The sequence below is a fragment of the Rhipicephalus sanguineus genome, unplaced genomic scaffold (genome assembly GCF_013339695.2).
Source record: "Rhipicephalus sanguineus isolate Rsan-2018 unplaced genomic scaffold, BIME_Rsan_1.4 Seq10031, whole genome shotgun sequence".
Lineage (NCBI taxonomy): Eukaryota > Metazoa > Arthropoda > Arachnida > Ixodida > Ixodidae > Rhipicephalus > Rhipicephalus sanguineus.
The window spans coordinates 1,141,741-1,163,647 of NW_023614146.1; positions in this window are offsets into that span (position 1 = coordinate 1,141,741).

Here is a 21,907-nt window from a genome sequence, read left to right on the forward strand (position 1 = left end):
CTAGGTGCACGAGGCTTTCGGAGGGTGGCGAGGCAGGATCAATACACACAGGGAGCCTACATGAAAGGCCCTTCATGTAGGCCCTCATCAATCGACTGAGAGATGGCGTTCGCCTTCGAGTCGTCTAAGGTGAATGCACAAGGCACCCTGTGAGTTTTTTTTTGCGTCCATGGCGAATTGTGTGTCGCGGATATTGATGATTTTTCGCCCACAACCACTGACGCCGACACCACAATGTCTGCGACTCTGTAATGCTATCGCGTTAAAGGGCCCCTCACCAGGTTTGACAATTTTGAGCTGATGAGCGCAATGCATGCACTGGGCGTTCACGATTACGTCTGCCAAAATTTGCAGCGCTACGCGGCGCGTAAATGGGTCTAATTTCAAGCTGAACGCTGCTTGCCCTTCTTCTCGCGGCCGCGCGCCCAGAGAATGAGTGGTTGACGTACATGGCGGAATGGCCCTCCGTATATGGTAGTGCTGTGACGTCGCCCCTCTACGTAGACGACTGTGCTCTGATGTCGCCAACGGTAGCACGTGACACTGCCATAATTATTTGACACGACGTGCAGTTTGTTGCTTGAATGGATCAATAAAACTTGAGAGCAATAATAAAACACACAAACGGAATGTGTGCGGTTTCTTTTCAAATTTTTACTACGAATTGTAGCGAGATTCGAGACTAATCTACCTGCGTTTCGCACAAGTTCGTGTTTTCGCGCTTTGCGCATCGTGCAGACGCCACCATTTACAACGAAACTAATGGTACATTCGACTGGGCGCCGCCATGCTCTGACTCAGATTGCTACGACACCTGCGAAGCTCGAGATCGGAAGCGGAGAAACCTTGTCCGAGCCGAACGTACAGCGTCTCGCTGGAGCAACCAGAAACCGAAAGCGGAAGTACGTAATTCAAGACATAAAAACCTTGCGAAACTGCTAACGTGTTGATAATAAGGAAAAACAAAGTATTGTACTCTTGTTTTTTTTTGTTTTTGTCGTTTATTTTGTGGTATTTATTCATTTATATGCTTACCTCCTTCTCGGTATATCTTCGTCACTGGATAGCGCGCACTTACAACGGGGACAAAGGGAGAAGAATATAGCCTGTTGGCAATATAGTCCCCGGAGCGTTAAGCCTTTGTTGGATTACCGGTCGGCCCACTCTAAGGTTGTTAAGAATGGCATAGCTATATCTGCTCTGCGATCAGCCCTGACAAAATCATGTGAACACATGATGGAAGCAAGTGTTAATGTTCAGTTAAGCAAACTTAGGAAGGCGGGATACCCGAACCAGACGACGGTTCTCGCATGTAGCCGGCTTTTGCGGGAGCTAAAAGAATCTGTGGCAGGGCAGCAGCTAGGCGTGACGGAGCCGAAAGCAAAAGACAAGGTGAAGTTTGCCGTGATACCTTATGTGCATGGGTTGTCACATCGTCTAAAAAAGGTGGGCGCCCGGCATGAGGTCAAGGTGGTGTTTTCCGCGGAACACAAGGTACGCGGCGTATGCCCCGCGGTGCGCAGACGCATAGAGTCGAGTTCTAGGAACAGTCAAGCCTGCAGCATTAACCACACCTACAGCCACGTACCTTGCGCCTCGGGAGTCGTATATAGCATCCCGTTATCATGTGGCCGCGTTTATGTTGGCCAGACGGGCAGATGTCTGAATCTGCGCCTCAATGAACATAGGAATGCAGTTAAAGGTCCTACATTTTCGACACACCTTGGCATGCATTGCAGGGACTGCGGGTGCTCCGCGGATTTCACAGGCACCACAGTTTTATTCCGTCACAAAGACAAGACTACAAGGGAGATCTGTGAGGCCTTCCAAATCAAAAAAGAAGGACGTAGATGTGTAAGCCAGACGTCACTGGCACTAACAGATAAAGAACTGTATTTTCTTGGCCACACTGATTAGCGCCTTGCAACGGTGAACAGATTGGTTATATCAACTACCATGTTGTTAGGCTTTGATATTATGTGTGGCTTATAATTTAGTTATGTTTTCTGCGCAGTGACGCATGCGCGGTATTTTGTGTTATTTTCTTCTCTTCCGTTTTTCCGTTTTTCCTTGAATAAACTTTAGTTGAAAGTTAGCGCTTGTGTTGTCGTGTTCTTCTCCCTTTGTCCCCGTTGTAAGTGCGCGCTATCCAGTGACGATGAATCCATACCAACTCGCCCAGTTTTCTGCTTTGTGATCTGCTTTCTCGGTATATGTCCGGACTGCGCTTCCAACATAATGACTTTAGGTATCCTTTTCGGGGGGCCGAATGGTTCATCAAACTTCGCAAACGCTACGGATGTCGTCGGAGCCGCTGCTGCTGCCGTCGTCTTCGGCTTCCATGACAGAAAGCAGCACCGATGGCATGGCTAAAGCCTTCGCATACCGTTTCTTTGGCATGCTTCGTGTATCGTGCGTCCTTGAGGTTGCGAAGCAGCGTACTGCAGAACACGAACGGCGCTCGCACAAAACTTCTGCTACAAACGCCGCAGCGGATGACGCACTGACGGAAATCGTCAAACTCACGTGACCGGAGCTGTGCCAGATCTCGGTCGCGCTCCGACTTTAAAGTGACAGCGCCTCAGAGCGCTCTGAGATGGAGCGTGGTGCTCTAAAAGAACCAGCCGAACGCATTCAGAGCGCTCGATTTCGACCAGCCGAACGTGACGAGCGTCGCGAGAGTGCTCTGGAGCGCTCGAAAACGACCAGCCGAATGTACCATAATTTTCTACCGCGTTCCAGAGCTCATTTTAAAAAAGATCGTTGATCCCTCCGTCATAGGAATCGGAATAACACAAAAGTAAAGCGTGCCCTTACAGAAGTAACAATGTTTGCTGTACATTGATATAAGAGAATTTGCACAACATGTATTGATGTCTGGCAACTATAGCACCGTTTAACGTGGATGCACTCACTGTAATGATTGGTGGTACATATCCATCCCGACGACTAACGTCCATGTTAAATGATTATACAAAACCTTGTGGTAGCTGTAGTAGTTAACGGTGAAAGCGTAATCAGAGAACGAGGTGTGATAGCCAGAAGAGCGTCGCATATTGGACGCAGAACTTGGTCGCCATTGCGCGGCATGTTAAAATGTGATTGAACACCGCGGCCAGACTAGAGGGAAACGCAAAGCGCGTCGTGCCGCACACCGGCCGCGATTTTTCTCGGGGCGAGCGTGTGAGCGGGGAACGCAATGTAACAGCCAGGTGAGGCAGGCGCGCGTCGCAGAGCTATTTTTGGTTTGGATTAGCGCGATGCTATGAGCGAGGCCGACACTTTTACGACACTTGGACTAAATGGCCACCTCGCGGCGTGTTAAGGCATTGACAAAATCGAACTTCTGTTGAAAACACGCCGAATGGGACGGACGGGTAACGCGTTGCACGTGTTAATCGCAGAGGCCACAGTAATGACGAATTACTTTACCGCTCCCAGAGAGCAACACAAGCCCGCCGACCGGGAGAGTGGTAGATATAAAAGACGCGTTTGTAAAGGCTCTAGAGTTTGTGACCGTGGCGCAGTGGATAGCGTACCCCGCATCCGTTGTCGCGGACCCAGCAGTCGTGGGTTTGATGCCCGTTGACGGAACTTTTTTTCTTTGTCATCTGATAGTGTAATTTTTTTCGACGTCATTTCTGTGACGGAAATACGTCACTGAAGTCTTGGTGAACCCCGGCATAAAACACTTTCGTGTTAAAAAAATAGGCTCATTTATCCTTCCGCGTCTAACTAGATGTTCAGAGGCGTCCACTTCCACCTTGAACACCGCACCATGCGGCGAGCGCCTCTCGCGGGCGCTTGGGGAACTAGCGCGCAAGCGCAGTGACAGCTGTAGGTGGGGCCTTCGTCGCGTCGTCTGCTAAACCGCGGCGGCTCCGCCGAATCGCGCTTGCTTTGCGATGAAGCTGACTTCGCTCTTGCTATGCTCACGCAAATTGAGAATCCGTCATGGTTGTCGAGAAGCGCAGCGACTGCGCCTTGTTCCATCCAGCTTTTGCTACTAGTGTTCCTTTTTTTTTCTGCATGCGACCTCACAAGTAATAAACCTTGGCCCGTGCATGGGTAAGATCTCCAAGCCACGCTGGAACTCCCACAACTAAGCTACTCAGCTGCGTTGTGCCCTACCAGAATGTTATCGCCGTTCTCGAGATTGTTTTTGGTCAGCCTAAAAGTTGGGCGCCGCAGAATTGGCGGTAAAAACATTGTAAGGTCTCACATAACAGCTTTAAATGTGTGAAAGTTTCGATTCCTTAGTCACCTGAAAGCAAAAGGACGTTAGCAGTTTTCTAAGTTCAGAGAAGTTACATAACATTCGGGTGTTGGCAGCACCACTGCCTTCATGCGCTAGAGGATTTGCCTCGCGAATACGCCGTTCTAATTTGCTGCTCATTTGCAAACGTGTTTCTTCGTACCATTCATGCAGACAAATACAGAAGCGTTCTAATAGAGTTTCCAGCTGAACTCATACCAGGCAATCAGCGCACCAAAGAAGCGCCACTGACAATCCTTTACTTCTGTAAGCAGGCGCTGAATAAAGCTTCACTCCATTTTTATCGCTGGGCAACCCAAGGCCCCCGTATCGCTTTGCATCTTTCTTGCCTCAAAACTTTAGCACAATGCGGAAAGTTTTCCCTAAGCCTTCCATTCGCAGTGCAGTCAAACTTATCTTTTTTTTAAATTGTTGTCGACTTTGTGTCGCCAAAGTTTCAGCTGATGAGAGCAATTGTGTGAGTCGCCGGAATATTCTAGCCGTTCGGCACAAAGCAACTGAGTTGTTGCGGGAGTGCCAGTGTGGCTTGGCGGTTTAACTCATGCAGGGGCCATGGTTTATTACTTGTGAGATCGCATGCAGAAAACAAGGAAAACGAGGAGCAAAAAATGGACAGAACGAGGCGCAGTCGCTGCGCTTCTCGAGAACCGTGCTTGATTCTCGATTTGCGCGCGCATAGCAAGAGCGAAGTCAGCTTTACGGCAAAGCAAGCGCGATTCGGCGGAGCCGCCGCTCTTTAGCAGACGACGCTGCGAAGGCCCCACGTACAGCTGTCACTGCGCTTCCGTGCTAGTTCCCCGAGCGCCCGCGAGAGGCGCTCCGCGGAGCGCTGGTCGCATGGTGCGGTGTTCAAGGTAGAAGTGGACGTCTCTGTTGATGCGGCACACAGCTAGTGTGGCGTCCGTACAAATGTCGCACCTTTCGTGCTCAGTGATAGGTTGAAAGCCAAGTGATCGGCGAGGGCGCATTCGGCATAACTTGCAGAGATGAAGCGTAAAGAACGCTTCCACAACACCGCTCGCGTCTCGGGGGCTCGGACTGGTCGGGCACGTCATGCGCTCGTGACATTGTGCGGGCATGACGTTTTCATGCGTATGCGTTATGTGATCCTCCTGCTCGCGTACTGAAGCGGGCAGGGAAGGAATTTGGCTTGCGAAGGCTACACGGGGCCAGCGGCAAGTGTTTGCAGCTCACCTGCTCGCATCGTGGATTCGCGCCGCTACAAATTATTGTTTTAACACGAAAGTGTTTTATGCCGGGGTCCACCAAGTACATCCGTCACAGATATGACGTTGATAAAATGGACGCCAACGGGCGAGAAAGAAAAAACCAAGAAAAGATCCCCCGCTGGGAATCGAACCCACGATCTTGCGGCCGCGACGGCAAGCGCCTGACGCCCTACCGACTAAGTCAACTCGGCGAATGCTGGACACGGCGCGAACGCGCCTTATATCTTTCACTCATTCTATTTCGCACGGTGCTCTCTGTTGGCGGTGTAGGTAGGCGGAGCGGGGCGGTGCCGCCGTCTGTGAGAGGTGAAAAGAAGTAATGCTTCACGATCGACACTTACTAGCGTTTACTCCGAGATTGCGCGCGATATCGGATGTCATGGTTACAGCGTCTCGATACCAGCGAGGTACACTGGCTGCGCTGGCGTCGCCAAGGTACCCTTGACGCAGTTACGTTGGTTACGTTCTTTCTTTGCCTTTCGCTTCGTGTTAGCGTGCGTCAGCTCATCGGAGTAGTGTAGCATCCACATGCACCAACGGGATTTCTCCGCCGCCGACTGCTTCGATTGCGAGAGCACCGACTAACAAAACTGCTGCAATACGCATTGCGGAAAGGACGCGATTTCGACGGGCGAATGTCGTGCCTTGGTGGAGCGAGACTAGCGCCTGCGAGATAGAACACAGCAGGACGCACGCGTTTGCGGCTCAGGCTACGAACCTCTACCTCCCGTGTTGCTGAAGCGTAGTGTGTGGTAGTGTATGCATGAGCACAGGCGTCGGTCAACCCATTGCTAGAAAGCGCACACCGTGCTGTTTCTCTCCTTAATTGACGACGCTTTGAAGAAGTGCATACCGGGTACCAGTGTTGATTATGAGCTTGTTGATATCATCCTTACGCGGGATTCACGATTTGCTGTGTCCAAATATATGTTCACAACGTCAGCTACCACAACGGTTTAATCATGATCATGGGCGTTAGTCGTCGCGATAGAGACATGCCGTCAACAAAGGTGCATCCACATCAAACGGTGCTGTAGCTGCCAAACACGAATACTTTGTACAAGCTCTCATATATCACTACACAATAAGAACTACTTCTGTGAAGACAAGTTTCACTTTCGTGTTATACCGATTCCTATGACGGAGGGATCAGCCATGTTTTTTTTTTTTTTCTCAGCTTCTAACGGACCGATTAGAAAAATTCTTGTGGCATAATGCTCTTCATTGGGCTCGCAACAACTTCCAATGTCTAACTAAAATTCTTTATGTTACGTGGTGAGGGGCCCTTTAAATGTTCAGTGCCAGTCCCTATACCTGTCTGTCCTTGTGTCGTTCTTGTGCTACGATTATTTCTTCAGAAGCCTTGAACCAAATAGCCCTAGAAAACGTTTCCTAGCTTGTGCCGTTAACACGGGAAGGCGTTCCGCTTCCCGCTGGCGTGTCGCTCACTGAAAAAATGCACACAAGGCACGAAGTTCTTCGGTCGACATCGTTGCTTTTTTATTGCGGAGCACTTTAGGGATCTGGGCTGTCGTCTCATGTCGTCGCTCGGCGACATGCTCAAAGTACCAAAATAGTTCAAAAGATAGCGCTACCGTGTCAATTCAATGCCAAAATAGGTCAAGAGAGGGTGCCACTGCATCACAATTGAAGGTTTCCTTTGGACGCCATGGACGCCGACAGGCTGCACCTTTGGAGCACCAGCGCTTGCTTGCCCGTGAACGCCAGCGTCGCGGCAGGGCTCATTCGTCTTTCCGAGCCAGGGAAGCGGCAGCGAAAGGCCAGTGTTGGGAGTTACGGACAGATCTACGGAAGAAAGAAACAGAGACGAAACGCCAGTGAATGTCAGGTGACCCTGAGCTTCGGAAGACGCAAGCCGAGTGCCGACAAAGACAGCCGAACCCCCCGCTTCGAATAAGGCAACACAAGCGTCAATCTTGGTCTCTCTTCTTCCAATCTTGATCTCTCTTCTTCGTACGAGATCTTCCAGCAGTCACTTAGCCAAGCAACCCTGCCGCTGGACTGGAAGGTCGGTAGGTTGTACCGATACACAAGTCTGGTAATTCTGCTTTCGGCCCATTTCACTAACTAGCATTCCGTGTAAACTAATGGAAAATGTACTGCACTCATACATAGCTAAATCTTTATGATCCAATTCATTTTTTCCATCGGCCCAACATGGTTTCAGACGTACATTTTGCTATGAAACATTTGCTTCTTTTCACTCATCATCTCCACATCATTCTTGATAAACCTTCTCGGATTGACTGCGTTTTCCTGGATTTTCAAGAAGCATTTGAAAAAACATGGTTGGTCTCTCCGTCATAGGAATCGGAATAACACGAAAGTAAAGCGTGCCCTTACAGAAGTAACTGAATATTTACTGTACATTGATATAACAGAGTTTGCACAATGTATATTGATGTCTCGCAGCTATAGCACCGTTTAACGTGGATGTGCCCACTTTGATGATTGGTGGTACATCTCCATCCCGACGACTAACGTCCCTGCTAAATGGTTAAAACGTAGAGGGGTGAGACGCCGGTAAGAAGCCGTGGGCTAAAATATGGCAGCCGCGCCGCAGTAGACGCCGCAGATGTCCTCACCCTGGACAAAACGCGCAACAAAACGCGCATCAAGGCACCCTATTGGACGCAGAACTTGGTCGCCATCTCGCGGCATGTAAAATGTGATTGAACATTACGGCCGGACTAGAGGGAAACGCAAAGCGCGTTGTGCCGCCCCGGTAGCCCGGCCGCGATTTTTCTAGGGGCGAGCGCGTGAGCAGCGGGAAACGCGGTGTTACAGCCAGGTGAGGCAGGCGCGTGTCGCAGAGCTATGAGCGAGGCCGACGCTTTTACGACGCTTAAAATCCCCGAAAAAATACTTACCTAGTGATGTTGCGCCTCAGATATGCGTAATGTTTGCTTTTTGATCAACCATGTACACAAGTATGAACCTAGTGAGCCGTTCACGATGGCTGGCCCTTGTGCAAGTGGTTCAACTTTGGCCGAGTGGCTGAATCGAGGGACGTGCCGACAAACAGAAAGACAGAAGGAAGGACAGACAGAAAGACAGACCAAAATTTCTGCGTTTAAGTTCCCCAAGAAAGACTATCGTCTTTAAAAAAATCACAGCATATCCACGGAGTGAATGATGATGAGTGGGCGAAGCTGCGGAGGTTCATCGGTAAACCGTGAATCTTCCGTGAATTCTGCCCAGTACATCATCACCGACGTGATGATGTTTATACTAAAGGTTCGATGAGTTATGACGACTTGCAAGTCACTTTAATTTTACATGTACGCTGTGAATTTTCATTGTTTAGAAAACCATTGCTTTAGAAAACATCTGGCGTCTTTCGTTAAGCAGCTGGCGTCTTTTCATTTTGCTTTAGAAACATCTGGCGTTCTTTTGTTTTGCTTTTAGAAAACATGTGGCGTCTTTCTTTGGTTTATTTCATCAATCAACGGCGTTTTGAACAAAATTTTTATTGTTTAATCACGCACAGGAGAAATTTCACCAGGCACTACCTTGGAGGTAAAGAATGGCTGCTAATGGGAATGAGAGACAGAAGAAGTCGGCTTTTAGCTAACACTTACACTTCTACTTCTACTAATGTTTCCTACTGGAACATGCCAATGGCTGCTAATGGGGAATGAGAGACAGAAGAATTCGGCTTTTAGTTCACGCGCACGCTGCGAATTTTTTATTGTTCAACAACGCGCAGGAAAAATCTCCCACCGGCACCACCTTGGAGGTCAAGATCTGGTACTAGCGTTACCACTGGTTACGCACTACTACGACTACGAGGGACGAACGGGTGGCGCCTTAAGGAGCTTCGCCCCTAAAACTGCGAAAGCAACTATGACTTTGGCACGCTCTCCATGGACCGTCGGTACCGAAAGCTTTTAAGAGGTCGCCGCAGCGAGATTAAATACAGCGCCGTGCGCAGCCGAAGGAAAGACTCAGATATACCTTGTCGGCGCGGGGCACACCTCTTCGAGTTCACCGCCAATTGCATGAAGGGACTGCGTGGGCGAGTTAAGCCATGTGATACTACTGGGAAGTGCTGACAAAATCAGGTCACATGGTCATGCTGATTCTTCGGTCTGGTAGGTTATATGCTGCTCGCATTACTCGATGTACACTAATTTAAGCAACTACTGCACATCTTGCCCGTATATTGACAGACGTGGCTTGTTACAGTCCGCATAGAAGGTATATTGAAATGTAAACTAGTGTAAGACTGGGTGAGTTCGCTGATATTGAAAAAAAAATTTGCAGTGGCCTAGCTCGGCTATGCCAGGATATACGTAGCGTTAGCAAAGGTTCAGCTGAGTATTCTGAGCTTTCCAGATTTCCGCAGCACGTTTAGCTTTCCGCAGTACGTTTAGCGTTCCTCTGTTCATTCTTCTTACGCTGAAGCGCTAATTGCCAGGCAACTACTTCGGGATCCGATGAGATAAGCTTCTCGGCTCTTCTGCGCCGTTGAGCAGCATTTGCGCTCTCCTTCTCCATGGCGTTACCCACCTGCAAACGCCAGTCAGAGGCACTATCAAGCGGCACCAGCGCACTGTGAGACGGCGACTGCACAGCGAAGGCGAATACACCATCTCCCGCTAAAGGGGACCATGAGTAGATGCGAAGCCGGAGCACATGCACGATCGCGTTCCGTTGGCGTTCGTTGGGCATGCTACCGAGCTCGCGTCGTGGAACGCGAAGAGCGACGCTACGCGCGTCGTATCTTCCATCTAGCCTGGCCGTTAATTCTCACAGGGCGAGCGGGGAACGCGGGCGACAGGCGGGCGAGAGGGAGCAGCGTAGGAGAGGAGAGAGAAGGGGAGGGGACGCACATGCGCTCGAGCTCATCCCGGCGTTGCGCAGGAGAGAATTTCGGTATGTCTAGCCCGCGTTTCAGAGGAAGAGTGGAAAGGGGGACGGGAGAGGGGAAGTGGAGAGGGTAATGGGAGAGGGGAGGGGAGAGGGAAAATTGAGAGGGTGGGTGGAGAGGGGAATGGCAGAAGGTGAGTGGGGAGGAGAAATGGGAGACGGCAGATGACAGGGGGAATGGTGAGGGGGAGTGGAGAGGAGGTATGTGGAGAGGGTATGCGCATGCGCAGTAAGGGCGGTCACGCCGCACACCACCACCGGATTGAGCTCCGCCTTAAGATACTTCGCATCTAATAGCTGCGCGCGCCATGGCTACGACGTCACCCCTCTCGAATGCGCAGAGCAGCAGCGGCGAGTTGCGCGCGCATGCGCAGCACGGCTCATGATGACCCCCGCGAAACCTGCTGTGGCTAGGCAAGTGTGGCTAACGCTACAAAAGGAAGCGCAGCTGAGGAGGCAATAGAGCGCATAGAAGGATTACGTAAGACAGGCGGGAAACAAACGAAATACTATCTGAAGACTACAAAAAAGCAGCGTTCCCGCATGCATATTGCTTTTTAGCATATCTCTCTAGCAGCTGAATGCGCAACCCAACAAATAAAACATATGTGAAGATTGAACTTTGTCCTTTTTCCCTGCATTTCTCTTCTATATGCCAACGTGTTTGAAAGTTTAACCTCCTCGACAGGACCTGAAAATCTGTATACATGGGGTGCATACAGCCCTACCATACAAGAGAGTTGACTGTTGGGCTAGTTGGTGTTCAGACATGGGAACCATCGTTAAAGGCGCAACACCACACAACACAAGAGAAGACCAGACGAGCACAGGCGCAAACTAACAACTGATTTATTGAAGGCAGATCTCCAGGCATATATAGCAACAGGCTGCGCAGGCGCAACGTCACAACAATCCTCGGAAAACATCAAAAATATCGCGAAAGAAAATCAATTTCAGCTTTGTAAAGCGCAATGGAAGTGTCGCTGACACACGCCTCACCTGCTTTCCTGATTAGAAACGCTTCTAACGTTTCACGAGCCGTTTTTTGTCTGCTTCTACCTACAATTTTTGCGCATCGGAAACGTGGTTCACAATTCGGGCATGTCATGCAATGGTCGACAAGATGGCTTCGCTCTTTGTTAATTAGATTTCTTGCGTGTTCCCTGAGCCGGTCATTGAGGCAGCGCCCAGTAGGAAACCTTTTAACGGTTTTTTAACGGTTTTTTAACGGAAACCTTTTAACGGTTTTTTAACGGTTTTTTAACGGAAACCTTTTAACGGCTTTTAACGGTAAAACGTCAGTAGGAAACCTTTTAGCCCTTGTAGAATTTTCCCTCCAGACCACTTTTATCAAATTTGACGACCAGATTTACCTTCAAAAGAAAGGCATCTGTATTGGTTCATGCATCGCGCCTGTGTTGTGTCATATCTTTTTATCATCCATCGATCGCTCTTTACACGATCGTTTTAATTCTTCTAACAATGACAAGGTCCTTAAAGTTTTTCGTTATGTGGACGACTTCTTAGTTCTTTTTAACAAGTGCTCATCCTCATATGAGCATGCGCAGAAGTGTGTGCTAGAAGATTTTAAACATCATGGGAAAGGGCTAACCTTCACTTTTGAACGTCCGGAAGAAAGTAGGCTTCAGTTTTTAGATTTGCAATTGACGTTCAACGAAAGTCATGTTTGCTGGGCGTACTCTCCGCGTGCACAAAAAGAGCTCCTTCCGTACAATTCAGCTCACTCAAAAACGGTAAAGAGAGGCATCGCTACTCTCTGTTTAGATTCAGCACTTCGGAAGTCGTGCATTCACAAGGTGCAGGATAGTTTTAACCTTCAATTGGGGAGGCTCTTTTCAGCCGGCTTCCCTGGGTCGGTCGTCTTGTCTGTTGCTGAGACGCTGCTTAAGAAGTTGAAGCACCGTTGCTACTCAGATGCCGCGAAGCCCCTGGTGGGCGCCCAGAGGCCAGAAGTGGTGCCGTACATGCATAAGGTCACACATAGCCTGAAAAAAGTGGCTAGCCGGTTCAACGTGCCGTTGGCTTTCTCGGCCCCCCAGAAGCTCGCTCAGCTGAGCCGTCGCACCACCTGTGCGGAGGAAAAGGGAGGCTGCAAAAAGAACCATGAACGACGTTTCGTTCAGTGTGCCAGCAACGTCGTGTACGAGATTCCCCTGACCTGCGGCAAAGTATATATCGGCCAGACGGGGCGCTGCCTCAATGATCGGCTCAGGGAACACGCAAGAAATCTAATTAACAAAGACCGAAGCCATCTTGTCGACCATTGCATGACATGCCCGAATTGTGAACCACGTTTCCGATGCGCAAAAATTGTAGGTAGAAGCAGACAAAAAACGGCTCGTGAAACGTTAGAAGCGTTTCTAATCAGGAAAGCAGGTGAGGCGTGTGTCAGCGACACTTCCATTGCGCTTTAGAAAGCTGAAATTGATTTTCTTTCGCGATATTTTTGATGTTTTCCGAGGATTGTTGTGACGTTGCGCCTGCGCAGCCTGTTGCTATATATGCCTGGAGATCTGCCTTCAATAAATCAGTTGTTAGTTTGCGCCTGTGCTCGTCTGGTCTTCTCTTGTGTTGTGTGGTGTTGCGCCTTTAACGATGGTTCCCATGTCTACCATACAACATTTGCGATTGCTGTAAAATATCATATTCCAATTGGAGACTTGCAGTTGTTAGTCCAGCATGTGAGTGATTGTGTGAGTGAGTGAATAACTTTAATAAGTTCTTGCAGGTTTCCGGGCTGACTGACCTCCGTGCGGTCGACGGGTGTGTGGGCGGGAAACCAGAGGATGTGTCCATTTTGTTCGTCAGAGCGGGTTTTGCCTTTAGTAAGTACTTGCAATGCCACTGGTGAGATCCTACCATTTGCAAAATTTCGAACTGCCGTTTGTGAGTCACTGATAATATATTGGGTATCGGTGTGAGCTATGGCCAGCGCGATAGCTACCTCCTCCGCTGTTTCTACGTGCCTTGTGTTGATCGAAGCACTGGTCATGCATGTGTGCGTATGGCCTACAACCGCAACAGTAAAGGCTCATTCACACCGGCGACTAGCACCGGTCGCGCGACCGTTTGCGACTGGAAGTCAAAAAGCGACTCAAAGCGACCGATGTTCACACCTGCGTGCGACTTATAACCGTCGCCATATAGAATTCACGTCTGCTCGTATACAGCTCACATTGCCGTTGCCCCGTAAAATAGGCTGATGTCCTGTTTCTGCTCATCTGATTGGTTCAGAGGTTTGCGACTGCAGTCGCGCGACTGAAAAATCGAGCAGCGAGCGACTGAGCCAAAGCAGTCGCTTTGCGACCAAAACGGCCATTTGCGATCGTTTGCGACCAGTCGCTTTGCGACTAACTTAGTCGCGCGACCGTTGCTAGTCGCCGGTGTGAACCAGCCCTAAAACGGCGACCGTCTCGATAGCGCGCTGCATCGACAAACACGGCCTCCTCATTGCGGCCAAAACTTTGGAGCATAGCTCTGGCTCTACTGATTCTTCTGCCTTTGTTGTGTTCAGGATGCATGTTCTTTGGCAATGGTGGTATTATGAGTTTAGTACGAATATCGCGTGGTATGTCGTGTTTGTTACCGTGTTGTGTGTGATAAGAAATGCCGAGACTGTCGAGAATGTGGCGGCCGGCTTTGGTATTGCTCAAGCGCTCGTACTGCGAGATCTGTTGCGCTTCAATTATTTCTTCAAGGGTGTTATGAAGGCCTAGTTGGATGAGGAGTTCCGTGCTGGTAATCTGCCGAAGCCCTAGCGCCTGTTTGTAAACTCGTCTAATGAGCCCGTTGAGTTTGGCTTTTTCTGCCGCGAACCATCGGTGGTAGGCAGCGACAGAGGTAATATGGCTGAGCACGAATGAGTGGGTAAGCCGAAGAATACTTCCTTCTTTCATGCCCTGATGTTTGTTAGTGATTCGTTTAATGAGTCGCATCGTGTGCGCGACTTTAGCTTCTAATTTACGGATTGTCTCACCATTTGTGCCTTTGCTTTCAATAAGAAGTCCCAAAACCCGTATTTTATCGACTGTCGGTATGATACGTCCGTCCGCCGTTTTCAGGGTAATGTCTGCATATGAACATCTATGACTATACTGTTTGGGGGGTCTGCCTTTGAGTGTGGGGCGGTATAGGAGGAGTTCGGACTTCTCCGCCGAACAAGAGAGCCCTGTCCCGTGGAGATATCGTTCTACTACGTTTACCGCTTCTTGTAGTCGTTCTTCTATATAGCCGTCGCTGCCGTTACATATCCAGAGCGTAATATCATCGGCATAGATGCTGTGATGAAGCCCGGGAATCATTGACAGCTGTGAGGGCAATCCGAGAAGAGCTAGGTTGAATAATATAGGAAATATCACCGAGCCCTGTGGAGTTCCCGCGCTTCCTATGGATATCTCAGATGATGTAAGTGGGCCCTCTTTAACTACGGCTTGTCGGTTCGTGAGGAAGCCGCGAATGTAGTTATACGTCCGAGTTCCCAGATTTAAGGCGTTAACCTGTTGGAGTATTGTAGCGTGTGTAACGTTATCAAATGCTTTCTTAAGGTCTAAACCTAGAATAACTTTCGTTGAGCGGTCCGTGGTGTCTATGATTTGGTGCTTTAGTTGGAGCATGGTGTCCTGGCATGAAAGGTGCCTTCGGAAGCCTAACATAATGTACGGGAGAATATGATTGTCCTCAAGGTAACATGTTAGTCGGGCTAGGAAGGCGTGTTTCATGAGTTTGCCCAAACAGGAAGTTAAAGAGATGGGTCTAAGGTTGGTAATGTTTAGTGGCTTCCCCGGTTTGGAAATAAGAATCATCTCGGCAGCTTTCCATTGTGGGGGCAAACGTCCTGTGGTCGAGCATGTGTTAATGTAATCCGTAAAATGAGTAATGGATTCATCGTCGAGGTTACGTAATGTCTTGTTCGTAATGGAACCAAGACCAGGAGCGGGTTTGGTATTAAGGCGGTGTAGTACTGCACGAATGTCTGCTTCGGAAAATTCTTCGTCAAGAGTTGCATTTGTCTAACCAGTGTAATCCGGGTGTAGTTGAGGAGGGGCTTGGAAAATGTGTGTGGTTGCTACCTCTCGCAGGAGTTCCTCCTCCATGCCTGTGTAATCATGGATAAGCTTCTGGATATTTTGACGGTGGACTGTTTTGTTGTTCTCAGGGTCTAATAAATGGCGGAGAAGGTGCCACGTTTTGCCGAAACCTATTTGATTGTCCATGGTGTTGCAAGTGTCATGCCAGTGCTGCTGGCTTAATTCCTTGGCGTATGTTTCGATCTCTCTGTTTAGGAGCGCTATACGTTTTCGAAGGTTTCTGTATAATTTTTGGGTTTTCCACCTCTTCTGGAGGGACTGTTTGGCTTCCCACATATGGAGAAGTCGGCTATCAACCTCCTCGAGGTGCGCCTCTGGGGGTACTATTTGTGTAGCCTGGTCAATGTCCTGTCTTAAGCAGTTTGTTCAATGTACAATGTCCTTCATAGATGTGACTTTATTTTCTCGTGACTTGCGGAACTTAGCCCAGTCAAGTAGCTTGTGTTGCTTTCCTACCGGTTTGCGAGGGCCTCCCTTGATGTGAATATCAATGATGTAATGGTCGCTACCTAAATCCTCCAGTGTGTTGCGCCATGTCGTTGTGGGTGCATGTTTGACGAATGTGAGATCTGGTGTAGTGTCCTTGCTAGAACTGGTGCCTACCCGGGTGGGCACGCTTCGATCCGTGATGAGAGTTAAGCCCTCGTTTTGGGAGTCGAGCCAGAGATCTTGACCTTTTGGGTGAGCATAAGAATAACCCCAAGCTTTGTATGGTGCATTAAAGTCACCGGCTATTATAATGGAATTGGAACCGGCGATGTTGAGAGCGCGCTTAAAGAGTGTGCTAAATCTGTGTTTTCTGTGTTTAGGATTACTGTATATGCTAAGAATGAAGAGGCTAGCATGTGTTTTGCGATGTGGGATGAGTTCAGTTAGGATGTTATCGATGTGTCTAATTTTAGTGTCGTGTCGCAGTGTGGTCTCTGCGGAGTAGGGTTGTAAGGGCAGTAGTCTCTCCATTGGCGTATCCAATTGCACGGTACTCTGCCAATTCGGCGAGACCGTGCGACTCCTGGATAAGAATAATATCTGGCTTTGTTTTATCTCGTATATATTGGGTTAAAACAGCTTTCATATTCGCGTAGCTTCGACAATTCCATTGCCAGATGTTGTACGTGGATTGCTTAGCCATGGTGAGGGGTGGGGGGGTAAAAATGTTGCCGGCTGAATCAAACTGGTGAGCGGCGAAGTGGGTTGTGATGGTTGAGCTCCGGGCGCCATACCGTTCGATGGCTGCGGGCAGATCCAAGTCTCCAATGCTAGCATTCTTTGGTTAAAGTGGTCATTTTGCTGTTGTATTAGTTGAGTAAGCGTCTCTATACGATCGGTGAGAGTAGGCATGCGGCGAGACGTGGTGGTCATCCACTCACTGAATCCCTTAACTGATTTCATGAGGTCGGTAAGGGCGGTATTACTGGTGGTAATGCGTGTAGGTCTGTCCTCACTAGCCGAAGTTTCCGCTTTACGTTTAGGTGGCGGGGGGGTTGCCCCTTCCTCCATTTGATCCACGGTTGCTTCAGGTATGGGTTGTACGGGGTTATTAGATGCGAAGTATCTTAAGGTCGAGCTCAATCCGGCGGTGGTGGTGGTGGTGGTGTGCGGCGTGACCACCCTCACTGCGCATGCGCATACCCTCCCCACATACCTCCTCTCCACTCCCCCTCACCATTCCCCTTCCCCTCTACCCCTCCCCCCTTTCTCCTCTCCACTCACCATCTCCCCTTTCCCTCTCCACTTTCCCTCTCCCCTACCCCTCTCCACTTCCCGCGGGCTAGACATGCCGAAATTCTCTCCTGCACAACGCCGCGATGAGCTCGAGCGCATGCGCGTCCCCTCCCCTTCTTCTCACCTACGCTGCCCCCCTCTCGCCCGCCTGTCGACGCCGTTCCCCGCTCGCCCTGTGAGAATTAACGGCCAGGCTAGATGGAAGACACGACGCGCGTAGCGTCCCTCTTCGCGTTCCACGACACGAGGTCGGTAGCATGCCCAACGAACGCCAACGGAATGCGATCGTGCAAGTGCTCCGGCTTCGCATCGCCTCATGGTCCCCTTTAGCGGGAGATGGTGTAATTTTTTACTGGGATTGGTTCTGAGTGTTTAACTCTACGAAGTTCCTCTTTAAGTGTGCGGTTTTCCTCGCTTAAAGCATTGATTTCCGAATGATTGAGTTAGCATTTGTTTGAGTCGTATTATCTCTGACTCTAGCTTACTCATTGCGTGCTGAGATGCGGCCTCCTCAGACCCATGCTGCGTTCCCGCGACCCCGTCTGCCCACCTCAGCTCTTGTAGTCCAGGCGTTCGGCTCCGTGACCTGGATTTGGACCGGGAGCGGGTGCGGGACCTTGGCCGGCCCCGGCCTCCATGTTGTCGAGGGGAAGGAGAGTCGTGCTGATCTGCGTTGTTACTGGCGGGTGTAGGCTTGGGTGAATCTTGTTGTTGTTGGCGCTCCCAGCGGCGACGTTTCACAATGTAGGGGGTCTTGTAGCGTGCCTTGCAGGTCCTGTGGGCCGTCTGGTGGTTGCTTTCACAGAGTTGGCATGTGTGTGTACACTGGTGGTCTTGGGTAGGGCTCGGCGTCCCGCAGCCTCGACATATACGATCGTTGGGATTCGGGCACACATCTGCACGGTGCCCCAATCTGCCGCAGTGATAACATGTATCGATTTGTTTTCGGTACAGGGTGCATCGCAGTAGGGCTCCACCGTAGCGAACGTACGTCGGTACCCTGAAGCCCTCGAACATCACGATCACCGTCGTTGTGTTACTCAGCCTTTTTGCAGCAATTGCAGCAATTGCGTGGGATTTCGTGGTGTGACGACGTTGGCGGTGATATCGCGGGCGCTATCTTCCAAGGGGATGCCGCGGATTACGCCTTTGGAAGTACAGTCTGGTGCCGCCTCGTAGGCACTGGTCTCGTACGTGTTGTTGCCGACCGTGATGCGGGTTATGCGTTGATACTTATCAGTATGTGCCTCTATGGGTGTACTCACGACGATGATATTTTGTCGTAGATTAGGGCAGATCATGTCCTCATCCTGAGCTTCTCTCGGGATTGCTGCTGCTTGGTAGATGCTGGTCGCTAGGCGGACGGCTCCGCATGCAGCGACGCGGAGGCCTCCTCTTGGAAGTATAATTATCTTGTAATCGCCTCGAGGTAAATTTGGCATGCGACTTGCTTTGGTTATTTGTCGTAAGCGCTGCTCACCTTGCTTCTTGTTGTTGCAGTCAGTCTCCACGCAGGCAGCCGACGCTTGCTGCCGAGTTGGCTTCCGTGAGCCGACGGTTCGCCACCCTGCGCTTTCTTCGAGATCTTCCCTGGAGACCTGTTCCCCTTCTACTGCGACTTCCAGCTTGTTAGGAAAATGAGGCGTTTCCGACGCGCCAACCGGTGCTCCCTTGTTACCACCTAACTGCTCAGCAGCGTTCGTGGCGGCTGCTGCTGCGGCAGCCGCGCATATGTGCGTCCTTGATCTTGCTCCGGCCTCACTGATTTGTAGTTGTCCGTAAAGTGGTGAAAAATTGGGCTCCCACCTTGATTTTGGTGTCAGGTGACTCCTGGAGATGAGGTGGATCTCGTGGTACCAAATAGTTGTGGGTATCCGGTGATTTTCGCTGCAATCTCATGCGTTGAAATCGGAGCTGACGCGACCACGCGTCCGCTCGCTCTGACGATCGCAGCGCCTCCATCGTCCAGCATGTGTCCAATGGAATTTCCTACCTATGTTCTCGTCCATGCCTTTATTCTTTTAATAGGTGTGTTGAAATACACTGAATAAATATGAGTAAGCATAGCTGGCTCCATAAAGAATAACGCATCTCAAGCCAGTTGGTCATTACTATAAGGTACGAACAGCTCGCATTTCACAAGGACAGAGGTTGGGGTAGTGCGATAATGTGCATAATGTTTCTCCTCTGTGTTCTGGTGAGGTCCATACCGTTTGTGTCCATTGATCCATGAAATTCCTTCTTTGCACATATGATTGTCCCCATTGTTTAAGCAGAATACATCTCTCTTAGAATAATGTTATACACTTACATACCGGCTCTAGGCCACTCAACATCCATCACACCTCGGTCTTCACTGGCATGAATACATAAGAATGACTGTGTCTGGGAAGGCAGCATTGAATACACACGTATACTTGGGATGTTTATGCATATGTTTATGCATGTTTATGCATATGCCGTCATAATAACATGCAAAATGTCGGGCGAACAAAAGGGCCTGGTATTCATTATGAAACCCCATTGCGCAATGTCACTTTATTGCTTAACACCAAAAGTTCAAGTACAGTTGATTCTATACAAAAACTAAATGAAGGGCACAAAACATGACATTTATTCAACATTTCATGAAAATACAGGACTGCCTCAACCATACATGAACATTATGCAGTGTACAGAATAAATGAAATGAAATATGTGTCAACAACAGTGACTTGTTGCTATACGTGCACATCACAATGACAAGAGTAAAGAAAAGCGATGGCATTCGTGGTGCACTCACAACTAGCGACAAGTGGACGCAATTTGTGCCAAACACCTTTATCAAGATTAACACTACACATGTGGAATTTAGCGAATGAAATAAACTACACATATTGAACTTTTGAAAGCACAGGAATAGGAAGTAGACATGGAAAGCCCCTACTGGAGATATGCAAACCATATTATGCAGATATGTAGGCATGAAACAGGACATGCACGCAAAAGACCTAATAAAACATACGTAATAGGCACAGCAAAACCACGGACCTAATCATAGAATAGTGAGGGTAACAACAGCGTTATATCTCAAGAGAAGAGCAAAATTAACCGCTAAAATACAGGCCAACCCAGATGTAGTTGGAATATAAACACACGAGCGTATAATTGCCCTCAACAAGTGCGAAGCTGTAAAATCATACGGCAACAATAGCTTCAGCGCCAAGACAACACGAGGAAAATCAGCCACAGGCCAACCTAGCAGAAGTCAAAATTGTAGAGTCAAAATTCACCATGTTGCTCGCTAAAAACCCTTCCACCGTGGCCGAGGTCATAACACTGTGCCAGAGCTACGAGGAGCTCCGCCGGCAACGTTCGATGACCCGTCGCTCCCCATCACGCGACGCAGAGCTTGCTGGCTTGGCGGCAATATCTGACCAGGCCGCGTTGCTGGCAGAAGTCAAGTCATTCGTGCGCGAGGAAATTGCACGCCAGATCTCCCTCCTCGCCTTTGCCCACCCGCCGCACGTTCAACAGTCGTCGACCACCCTTCTTCCTCCTCTCCGCCGAGCGATTGAGCAGGAAATTGCGGAGGTCATGCCTGAGTACCACCCGCAACCTCCAGCTCCTGCGCCTCAGAGTTACGCTCAAGTTGTCGCCAGGACGCCCCAAGTAATTCCTGCGGCTGCCCCAATGAGTTACGCCGAAGCCGCCGCTAGACCTCCGTTCTTTGAGGCGGGTGTGCCGGCTACATATGCTGACGCCATCCCTCGGCCCCGACTGCAGCCCACTATGCAGTCATTTCAGCAGCCGACTCGTCAATCACCTACTGCGACATGGGCGGGACCTACCCCGGCGAACCGATGGCGCACCCCCGACAACCGGCCCATCTGCTTTGCTTGCGGATACGCCGGTCACGTGGCACGTTATTGTCAACGCGTGCAGCCGCCTCGAGTCGCGTCACCTGTCACCAGCCAGTCAAGCCGTGCATTCTACGACCCACCTCCACCTATGTCGCCGACGTCACGCCCACCTCCAGCTACTCGCCGCTCTCCGTCTCCCCGACGTCGGTCACTGTCACCCATGCGGCCTCGTTCGGTCGCACGAGAGCAGGAAAACTAGTCGTCGCAGTCCAGGAGGCAAGGGCTGCGACGCTATCGAACTGTGAAAGCCCTCAGCGAAGTCCATCGAATGTAATCGACGTGCTTGTGGACGGTGTTCGCGCATCAGCCCTTATCGATACTGGAGCCGCTGTATCCGTTATGGACGCAAAACTTTGCCGCTTACTTCGAAAAGTGATGACGCCACTTTCTGGGATGTCCCTTCGTACCGCGAGCTCCCAGAGTATTCATCCCACAGCAGTATGCACTGCTCGCGTCGTCATTCAGGACGTTCTGTACGACGTCGAGTTCATCATAATTGCGGCATGCTCTCACGACGTCATCTTGGGATGGGATTTCCTGTCCCGCCACGACGCCGTAATTCGTTGCGCACCAGCCGAAATCGAACTCTCACCGTTCTCACATTTGACGCCGACAGACAGTCCATCGGCAATGACCAAGATCCTCGTCCAAGACGATACGAAAGTGCCTCCAAACTCGTCAACGGCTGTGTCGGTCTACTGCGCCGGTCTCTCCGACACCACTGCACTCCTTTCGCCATCTGCCCGCGTCTGCACTAGGAAAGGGTTGCTGGTA